Source organism: Notamacropus eugenii, chromosome 3 (assembly GCF_028372415.1).
Source record: "Notamacropus eugenii isolate mMacEug1 chromosome 3, mMacEug1.pri_v2, whole genome shotgun sequence".
Lineage (NCBI taxonomy): Eukaryota > Metazoa > Chordata > Mammalia > Diprotodontia > Macropodidae > Notamacropus > Notamacropus eugenii.
This window is the reverse complement of record NC_092874.1, coordinates 251730724-251740874: the sequence shown is the minus strand read 5'-3', so window position 1 is coordinate 251740874 and position 10151 is coordinate 251730724. Positions and strand designations below refer to the sequence as shown.

Sequence of the window (10151 nt, the reverse complement as noted above, 5' to 3'; positions counted from 1 at the left end):
AAGAAACTTCCATTATGATGTTAGATGTCATGTACATGAATCATACTTTGTCATAATTCTGACAATGAACAGGTATTTCCTTCCAAATAGATGTGCCTTCAGTTCAATCAGAAGTCTCAAGTTTCTGTGTGCAATATCAAACTTGACCTTGAAGACAGATTTGCTAGAATCTTAAGGCTCAAAGGTATACTAGAAATACTCTAGTTCAAGTTCCTCAGTTTACTGATGACACAACAAAGACTGAGAGAAATTCAATGATTTAAATAAAGTCATAAGGCAGAGCCAAGATAGCAGAGCAAAGGCTGGGACTTACCCAAGTGCTCCCCCAAGCCTCTCCAAATACCTTAAAGTAATGATTGTAAAAGAAAAATTCTAGAATGACAGAACCCACAAAATATGGAGTGAAACAATTTTTTAACCCGAGACAACTTGGAAGGTTGGCAAGAAAGGTCTGTTGCACTAGGGTGAGAGAGAAGCACAGTACAGAGCAGGCTATGTTAGCACAATCTGAGACACTGAATGAGGAGCAGGTGTGGGACGAATGAATCAGTGGCCACAGTGGCAGTTTCCAGAAATTTCAGTCAATAGGCACTAAAGAAAACTTAGGTCTGGAGCAAAGGTCTGCTGTATGTTGGGTGAGAGTGGAGCACAGTCCAGAACATGCCTTGTCAGCACAACCTAGATCCCAGAAATCCTGGAGCAGGTCTTGGGAGCCTCTGAATCAAGAGTGGCAGCAGATTCTTCGAGAGCTCTCAGTCCAGAGATGATACGGGAGGAATGAACAACTGGTCAGATAGAAGTTATAGTGTCTTTGGCATCACTGAGGCTGGACTCTTGCTTTGCTCATCATACCCCTGGGTGGCAATCCCAGGGCAAGAAGGAGCCCTAGCACACAAGATCATGTGGCCATAGTGGAGCAAGGACTTCCTCACAGTTATAGGATAGAAAAGAGTGCTTGTGTTCACTCACACACCAGAGCACAGGCCAGAAGAGGTAATATGTCTCCTTAGACCATACCACCTTGGAAGAACTGAAAACTTACATGTCCTTAGAAGTATCTCTTAAAACAGTTATACCAAACCCCTGAAGTTTGGGACAGTGCACGCTCCAGCCGGGAAGCAGAGTCCTACTTTAACAAAGAGTCAAAAGTCAGGCAAATAGTAAGGGAAAATAAGTAAACAACAGAAAATGTAATCTGACCACAGAAAGTCACTATAGAGACGAAGATCAAAACCCACACTCAGAAGAAGATAACCAAGTCAATGTTCTTGTATGCAAAACATTGAAGAAAAAAATAAGAATTGGGACTACCTCTGGGAGCCAAAATTGCAGTCAGAAGTAAGTCTTTCTTGCTCTCCCTTATGACCTCTAAAAACACAGAAAATATTGCCCCAGGGAAAAAAATTGTAAAAACTGAGCCAGGAGAAAAATGGGATGCAGCAGTATGGCAGCCCAAAAAGGATTAACAGGAAACATCCCTTTCATTCTGGTGAAAGGGGAACAGTACAGGACAGGAGGCATCCCAACAAGCCAGTAACAATCCCCACTTCAGGAAACCATGTTGGAGATTCTGAGTACTATGGTGGTTGAGTAGGCAAGGGCCAACACCAGGACCTCCAAATGGCTTGGCATAGACAGGAGAATAAGCAAGGTAGACTTCAGCTTGGAAAACCACTACATACTTCAACAGTCAGGTATCCTCCAATACCAAAATGCTTCAGTATTTCAAAGCAGCCCATGCGAGCAGGCAGCGTCCAGGGACCAGACCCTAACCCCAACCCTGAAAATTTCAATGTTGCTAAGCCTAGTTCAATACTAGATAAGCTGCCAGACACCTACAGCATCCAGCATCTAAAACCTGAGGCCCCAGCATACAAAGCTAATGATAAGATCCAAAAATATCTTGGGTCAGTGTCCCCTGTGATTCAGCAGGAGTGCTCAACCTTTAAAGCCAGGAAATAGGCAAACACCATGAGCCAAAAGTAAAAATGGAAAAATGATCATAGATTCTTATTATGGGGACAGGGAAGATCAAGGCACAAATTTAGAAAAGAACAACATTGTCAATATACTCACATTCGAAACCTCAAAGGGGAATATGAACTGGTCTCAAGCTTGAAAAGCCTTCTGCAAGAGCATAAGAAGAATTTGAAAAGTAGACTAGGAGAGGTAGAAGAAATATTGGGAAACAGATTGAGGGGCATGCAAGAGAGAGACAATAGATTGGAAAAGGAAGGACAAAAATTGACTATAGGAAAAAACTCCTAAAAAGTAGAACTGGTCAAATGGAAAAAGAGGCACAAAAACTCATTGAAGGGAACTCCTTAAAAAGAAAAATGAAGCCAATGGATGGAATAAAATCTAATTGATGGGGTGGATCCAAGACGGCAGAATAGAAGCAGAGACCAGTTAGAGTTCTCCCCTTAAATCTCTCAAAAAACCTGTAAAAATGACTCTAAACAAATTCTAGAATAGTAGAAGCCACAAAATGAAGCAAAATGCCAGTCTAAGACAATATAGAAGGTTGATGGGACAGCTTCAATGGTTAATGGGAAGGGTCTCTCACCTGGCTGAGAGGGGAGCATGGTCTAGCTCCACCCCAGTCCCAGCTCCTGACTCAGCCACTGCTTGGGGTGCAGAGCAGTTGCAGCTACTGCTGAAGTAGAGGCTGCTTCTGGAGATCTCTTAACAAAGCTCAAAATTCAAATATTTCACTTGGAAAATAAGCAAAGAGTGGAAAAAGAAACAGACTATAAATTCTTACTTTCTTGGTGAAGAGTTATTTTCTTCTGTCATTGGTGACGAGGCAGATCAAAACACACAGCCAGAAGAAAATTCAAAGCTCTTCCATCCAAAGCCTGTAACAAAATATGAATGGGTCTCAGTTCATGGAAGAGCTCAAAAAAGAGTTTGAAAATCAAGTAAGAGAATCCCAAAGAGATCATAAAAATTAGAAAAATTCTACATGTACAAAAATATTTATAGTAGCCCTTTTTGTGGTGGCCAAGAACTGGAAATTGAGGAAATGTCCATCAGTTAGGGAATGGCTGAGCACACATTTGTGTTATACTAATGTAATGAAATACTATTGTGCTATAAGAAGTTATGAACAGGAAGACTTCAGCAAAATCTGAAAGACCTATATGAACTGATGCTGAGTAAAATGAACAGAACCAGGAGAATATTATACACAGTAACAGCCACAGTGAACAAAGACTATTTCTGATAGACTTAGTCCTTCACAGCAATGGAAGGACCTAAAATATTCTCAGAGGACTTGATCCAAAATGCCATCCACATCCAGAGAAAGAACTATGGAATCAGAATGCAGAATGAAGCAGAATATTTTCTCTTGTGTTATATTATGTTTTGGCTTGATTTTTCTCACGGTTTCTCCCATTATTTCAATTCTTCTATGCAACAAGACTAATGTGAAAATGTGTTTAATAGGAAAGTATAGGTAGAACCCTTATTAAATTGTATGTGATCTCAGGGAGGGAGGCAGAAGTGAGGAGCATATAATTTCAAATTTATGGAAGTGATTGTTGAAAACTAGAAACAAATAAATTAAATAAATTTTAAAAATAAAATCAAGTAAGAGAAGTAGAAAAAAATTGGAAAAAAAATGAGAATGATGCAAGAAAATCATGAAAGACGAGTCAACAATTTGCTAAAGAAAACCCCCAAAATGTTGAAGAAAATAACACTTTTAAAAGTAGACTAACATGGGAACCAAGATAGTGGAGCAGAGAGAAGGACCTGCCCTAGCTCCTCACCCATAATCCATAAAATAACTGTAACGAATGAGTCTAAACAAATTCTAGAGCAACAGAAAGCAAAAAATGAGAGTGAAAGAGATTTCCAGTCAAAGACAGACTGAAAGGCCAACAAGAAAGGTCTATCACACCAGATTCAGAGAAAAATTCAGGCTAGCCTTGGCACGCAGCAAGGAGAGGACTAGAGCAGACTTCAGGACACGGGGAACAGATTCAGTTCTCAGATTTCCTACCCCACAAATGCCAAAGACAGCTTCAAAGGTCAGTAAGAAAGTTTTTTCACCTGGGTGAGAGGGGGGGGTCTGCATCCAGCCCTAGTCCCAAGATAGCATTCACGTTTGGAGCCCTTGGCCTAAAAAACCTGGGGGAATTGAGCACCTGATCTGGGTCACAGTTCTGAGTGACTATCCTGGGGTGAAAAGGAGGGCTGGTGTAGTGGAGCTGGTGGTGGCAGTAGAAAGGGGATCCTACTCTCAGATCCTGGGCAGAAAAGAGTGGTTTTGGTTGCTCCCAGACCAGAGAGCAAGTCAGGAGAGGAGTAAACTCCTCTTCATTGATTGTGCCACTTTGGAGGAACTGAGAACTTACATGTCTGTGGAGTATGTCCTTCATTTGACAAAGGACTCAAAAATCAAGTATGTGGCTGGGAAAATGCCCCCCAAAATTGAAAAAAATAAGAATATAAAAAGTTACTTTCTGGGTGAAAAGGTATTTTCTTCAATCCTTTCAGATGAGGAAGACAAAGAATACAGGAGGAAGTCATTAAATTCAAGGCTCTTATATCGAAAACCTCCAAAAAAAATATGCAATGGACTCATCCCATGGAAGAGTTCAAAAGAATTTTGAAAATCAGAGAGGTGGAAGAAGAATTGGAAAAAGAAATGAGAGCAATGCAAGAAAATCATGAAGAGTTATTCAACAGCTTGTTAAAGGAGATCCCAAAACTGCTGAACAAAATAATTCCTTTAAAAATTGACTAAACAAAGAAACAAAAAAAATAGACTAATACGAATGACAAAATCAGTCCAAATGACCAATGAGGAAAACAATGCTTTGAAAATCAAAATTGACCAAATGGAAAAGAAAGTTCAAAAGCTCACTAAGTAAATTAGTTCTTTAAAAATTAGAATAGAACAGATGGAAGCTAATGACTTTATGAGAACCAAGAAATTATAAAGCAAATTCAAAAGAATGAAAAAATAGAAGACAATGTGAAATATCTCATTGGAAAAAACCACAGAACTGTAAAATAGATCCAGGAGATATCATTTAAAAATTATTGGTCTATTTGAAAACATGATCAGAAAAAGAGCCTAGATATCAATCTGCAAGGAATTATCAAGGAAAATTACCCTGATAATCTGGAACCAAAGGATAAAATAATTACTGAAAGAATCCACCAATCACCTCCTAAAAGAGATCCAAAAAGCAAAACTCCTAGGAATATTTTAGCCAAATTTCAGAGTTCCCAAGTCAAGGAGAAAATATTACAAGCAACCAGAAAGAAACAATTCAGGTATTATGGAAATACAGTCAGCATAACACAGGTTTTAGGAGTTTGTGCACTAAGGGACAGAAGGGTTTGGAATATGATATTCCAGAGGTCAAAGGAGAGAGGATTAAAACCAAGAATCATCTACTTAGCATAACTGAGTATAATGCTTCAGGGGATAATATGGAATTCCAATGAAATAGAAGAAGTTTAAGCATTCTTCTTGAAAAGACCAGAGTAGAATAGACAATTTGACTTTCATATAAAAGAATCAACAGAAATATGAAAAGGTAAGCAGTAAAGACAAGCCTTAAGGAACTCATTAAATTTGAACTGTTTATATTCTTATACGGAAAGATATTATTTGTAACTCATGAGAACTTTTTTAGTCTTGGGGCAGTTATAGGGAATATATATGTTTATATATATGTAAGTGTATATTGTTATGTATGTATGTGTATATTATGTATGTGTAGGTATGGATATGTAGGTGTGTCTGTATGTATATATATATATATATGCATGTGTACATGTATACACATACATATATATGTATATGCATATGTATGTATATCGCACACATATATATATATATATATATGTACATAGACATAGACATAGGGCACAGGGTGAGCTGAATATGAAGGGAGAATACCTAAAAAATAAAATTTACAGTTGAATGGAATGTACTAGGAGTAAGAGAAAGGGAGTGGTAGAATGTAGCTAATCATCTCACATAAAAGAGGGAAGAAAGAGCTTTTATAATGGAGGGGATGAGGGGAGAGATGAAAGAAAGTAACTGAGCATTATTCTCATGGAATTTGACTTAAAGAGGGAATAAGACACAATCCATTGCATATGGAAATCTATTTTGCCCTGCAGGAAGGCAAGAGGGGTGGGAATAGGAGAGGGAAGATAATAGAAGGGACAGCAAATTGGAGAAAGGTACAATCAGAAGCAAACACTATTGTGGGAGTGACCACTATTTTGGTGAAGGGAAAGAATGGAATAAATGAAGAGCAGGATAGGACAGAGGGAAATGTAGTTAGTCTTTTACAACACAAATAATATGGAAGTGCATTTTTACACATGTATAAATGGTATTAAATTGCTTGTTTTCTCAATGAGGGTGAGTGGGAAGGGAGGGAGAGAATATGGAACTCAAAACTTTAAGGATGAATGTTAAAAATTGTTTTAGCATGCAAATTGAAATTAATATCTACAGGCAATGGAGTATAGAAATTTACTTTGACCTACAGGAAAATAGAGGGCAAGGGGGTTGGAAGGAAAGTGGGTAAAAGAAGGGAGGACACACTGGAGGAAGGGGTTGATGGGGTGCATGTTGTGCTTGGACAGAGGTGGGGAGAGATGGGGAGAAATGTTTGAATTCAAAATCTTGTGGAAGTGAATGTTAAGAACAGAAAATAAATAAATGAATTATATATCTAAAAGAAAAAAAAAAGTAAGCACAAAAGGCAAAAGAGCTCCAAAAAGTCAATGAGTAGAGGAATGCTTCTATAATGGGAAAAGAGTTCCAAAAGCTCACTGAAGAAAGTAATTATCTAAAAATTAGAATGGAACAAATGTAAACTAATGATTTTATGAAAAATCAAGAATTCATAAAACAAAGCCAAAAGATTGAAACAATAGAAGACTATGTGAAGTATCTCACTGGAAAAACAACTGACATGGAAAATGGATCAAGGAGAAATAACTTAAAAATTGTTAAACTACCTGAAAACCATAATCAAATCAAGAGCCTTGACATCAAGAAATTCAAGAAATAATTCAAGAAATTATCAAGGAAAGTTTCCCTGATATTCTAGATTCAGGGGATAAAATCAAAATAGAAGAATCCACCGATTACCTCCTGAAAGATATCCCAAAAGGAAAACCCCTGGAATATTGTAGCCAAATTCCAAAGTTTTCAAGTCAAGGAGAAAATAATATAAGGAGTCATAAAGAAATAATTCAAATATGGTTGAAACATAAGTAGGATACACAGGATTTAGCAACTTCTATACTGTTGGATCAGACAGCTTGGAATATGATATTCCAGAGGTCAAAGGAGATAGAATTAAAATCATGAATACCTACCCAGCAAAACTGAGCATAATACTTCAGGGGAAAAAATGGAATTTCAATGAAATAGAGGACTTTCAAGTATTCTTGTTGAAAAGATCAGAGATGAATAGTGAATTTTACTTTCAAATGCAAGAATCAAGAGAAGTATGAAAAGGTAAATAGGAAAGAAAAATATAAGGTGCTTATTAAAGCTTAGCTCTTTACATTCTTACATGGAAAGATGATATTTGTAACTCATGAGACCTTTCTCAGCATTAGGATACTGGAATAGAATACACACACACACACACACACACAAATTGATTGGGACACTAATGCACTGTTGATGAAGAGAGAGAGAGAGAGAGAGAGAGAGAGAGAGAGAGAGAGAGAGAGAGAGAGAGAGAGAGAGAGAGAGAGAGAGAGAGAGAGAGAGAGAGAGCACGGTGACCTGAAGATGAAAAGATGATATCTAAAAAAAGGAAATTAAGTGTTAAGAGGAATGTACTAAGAGAAAGGGAGAGGGAGAATGCAGTTAATATTCTTACATAAAAGACATAGGAAGAGTCTTTGCAATGGAGGGGAAGAAGGAGAAGGGGAGAGGGAATAAATGAGGCTTCTATTCATCCCATTTGACTTCAGAAGGAAATAACATACATATTCAATTGAGTATGGAAGTTCATCTTACCCTAAAGGGAAGCAAGGGGGATGGGGATAAATGTGGGCAGGGAATAATAGAATGGACAGCAGATTGGGGGAAGGGGAAATGGGAAGTAAACACTTTTGCAGAAGGACATGTCAAAGGAGAGGAATAAATAAAAGGAGGGTGAGATAGTATAGAGGGAAATATAGTTAGTCTTTCACAACATGACTGTTATAGAGGTCTTTTGTATAATCTCACATGTATAACCTATATGGAATTTCTTGCCCCTTCAATAAGGGTGGATGAGGAGTGGGAAAGAGAGAGAATGTAGAACTCAAAGATTTAAAAATGAATGTTAGAGGTTGTTTTTGCATGCAATAAGGAAATAAGATATTTAGACAATGGGGCATAGAAATCTCTCTCACCCTACAGGAAAATAGAAAGGAAAAGGATAAGAATGGGAGGTGGGTGATAGAAGAGAGGGCAGACTGGAGGAAAGGGAAATCAAAGTACACACTGTCCTGGGGTAGAGGTAGGGAAGAGATGGAGAGAAAATTTGAAATACAGAATTTTTTAGAAGTGAAGGTTGAAAACTGAAAATAAATTTATTTAAAAATCTAATTGAAGAAAATATTTCATCCAAAAATTGGAATTGGGCAAACAAAAGATAAAAATCATATCAGACTTCAAGAATCAGTCAAATAAAATCAAAAGAATGAAAAGATAGGCAAAAATATAAAATACCTCATTGGAAAAACAACAGACCTGGAAAATATATCTGGGAGATATAATTTAAATATTATTGATCTGCCTGAAAGCCATGATGAAAACGCAAAAAGCCTATGCAGCATCTTCCAAGAAAACATCATCATCAAAAAATAAATAAATAAAAACTACCCTGAAATCCTAAAAAAAAGAGAGTAAAATAGTCATTGAAAGAATCCATGAATCACTGACTGAAAGAGATCTCAAATTGAAATTGCCAAAGAATATTGTAGTCAAATTCAAAAACTATTAAATGAAAGGGACAATATTGCAAGCAGTCAGAAAGAAAATAAATAAGCAAATATTGTGAAAACACAGGCTGGAATTCACAGGAGCTTGCAATGTCTACATTAAATGATTCTAGGGGCTGAAATATGATATTCAGCAAGACACAGGAGTTTGGATTGCAACCAAGAAACTATTCAGCAAAACTGAGAATAGTATTTCAGGGGAGGAGATGAACAATCAACTAAATAAAGAATTTCCACACCTTCATGATGCAAAGACCAGATCTCAACAGATAATCTGACCATCAAATACAAGATTTAAGAGAGGCTTAAGAAGAGAAACAGGAAAGGGAAACAACAACAACAACAACAAAAGCAACAACATATCATACAATAAATGCAAACTGTTAACATGCCTACAAGGAAAGGTGTTAATTTTAAGTCTTGAGAACTATATCTTTATTATGACATTTACAAGGGGTATACATACACAGAGGGCCTTGGTATAAATTGAATTTGTTGTGATAATAAAAAATCTAATTAAGTGGTGGAAAGGGATTACACTGGGAGAAAAGGGAAGGAGGAGGGAGAAAGGGGTAAATGCTATGACATGAAGAGGCATAAAGACCTATTCCAGTAGAGGGAAAGAAGGGAGGGTGATGAACATTGTTTGAACCTTATTCTTATCAGATTTGGCTCAAAGAGGAATAACATAGTCATTTAAGTATAGAAATCTAACTTACCCTATAGGAAGTAGGAGGGGAAAGAGGAAAGAAAAGGGAGGGTGTGTATAGAAGGGATGGAAGAAGTAATAAGGGAAAGGGAACAAAATCGTGGGGGCTGATAGAAGAGAGGGAAGATTGAGGAAGATTGAGCAAAACTCTAGTGAGAAGGGAAAGGGAGTAGACTCTATTATGCTTCACCTGAAGTTAAAAAAAGGAGGGATAACAATCCTAGTCTCAGACAAAGCAAAAGTCAAAAATAATTATTTTACTAAAAGGAGTAAGAAAGGAAACTGCATCCTGCTAAAAGGTACCATAGACAGTGAAGTGACATCATTACTAAGCATATATACACCAAGTGGCATAGCATCCGAATTCTTAGAGAAGTTAAGGGACTTACAGGAAGAAACAGATAGCAAAACTTCACTAGTGGGGGACTTCCACCTCTCCCTCTCAGAACTT

The 10151-nt window shown here is 37.3% G+C and overlaps 1 long non-coding RNA gene across 3 annotated transcripts in view; it reads right to left on the bottom strand.

Moving 5' to 3' along the window:
- LOC140534403 (uncharacterized) overlaps window positions 1–10151 on the bottom strand; it is a 95296-nt gene that overhangs the window by 14435 nt on the left and 70710 nt on the right. For all 3 annotated transcript variants that reach the window (XR_011977274.1, XR_011977273.1, XR_011977275.1), the window contains one exon: window positions 2765–2858. This is a non-coding gene — a long non-coding RNA (uncharacterized lncRNA). The remainder of the gene's footprint in view (window positions 1–2764; window positions 2859–10151) is intronic.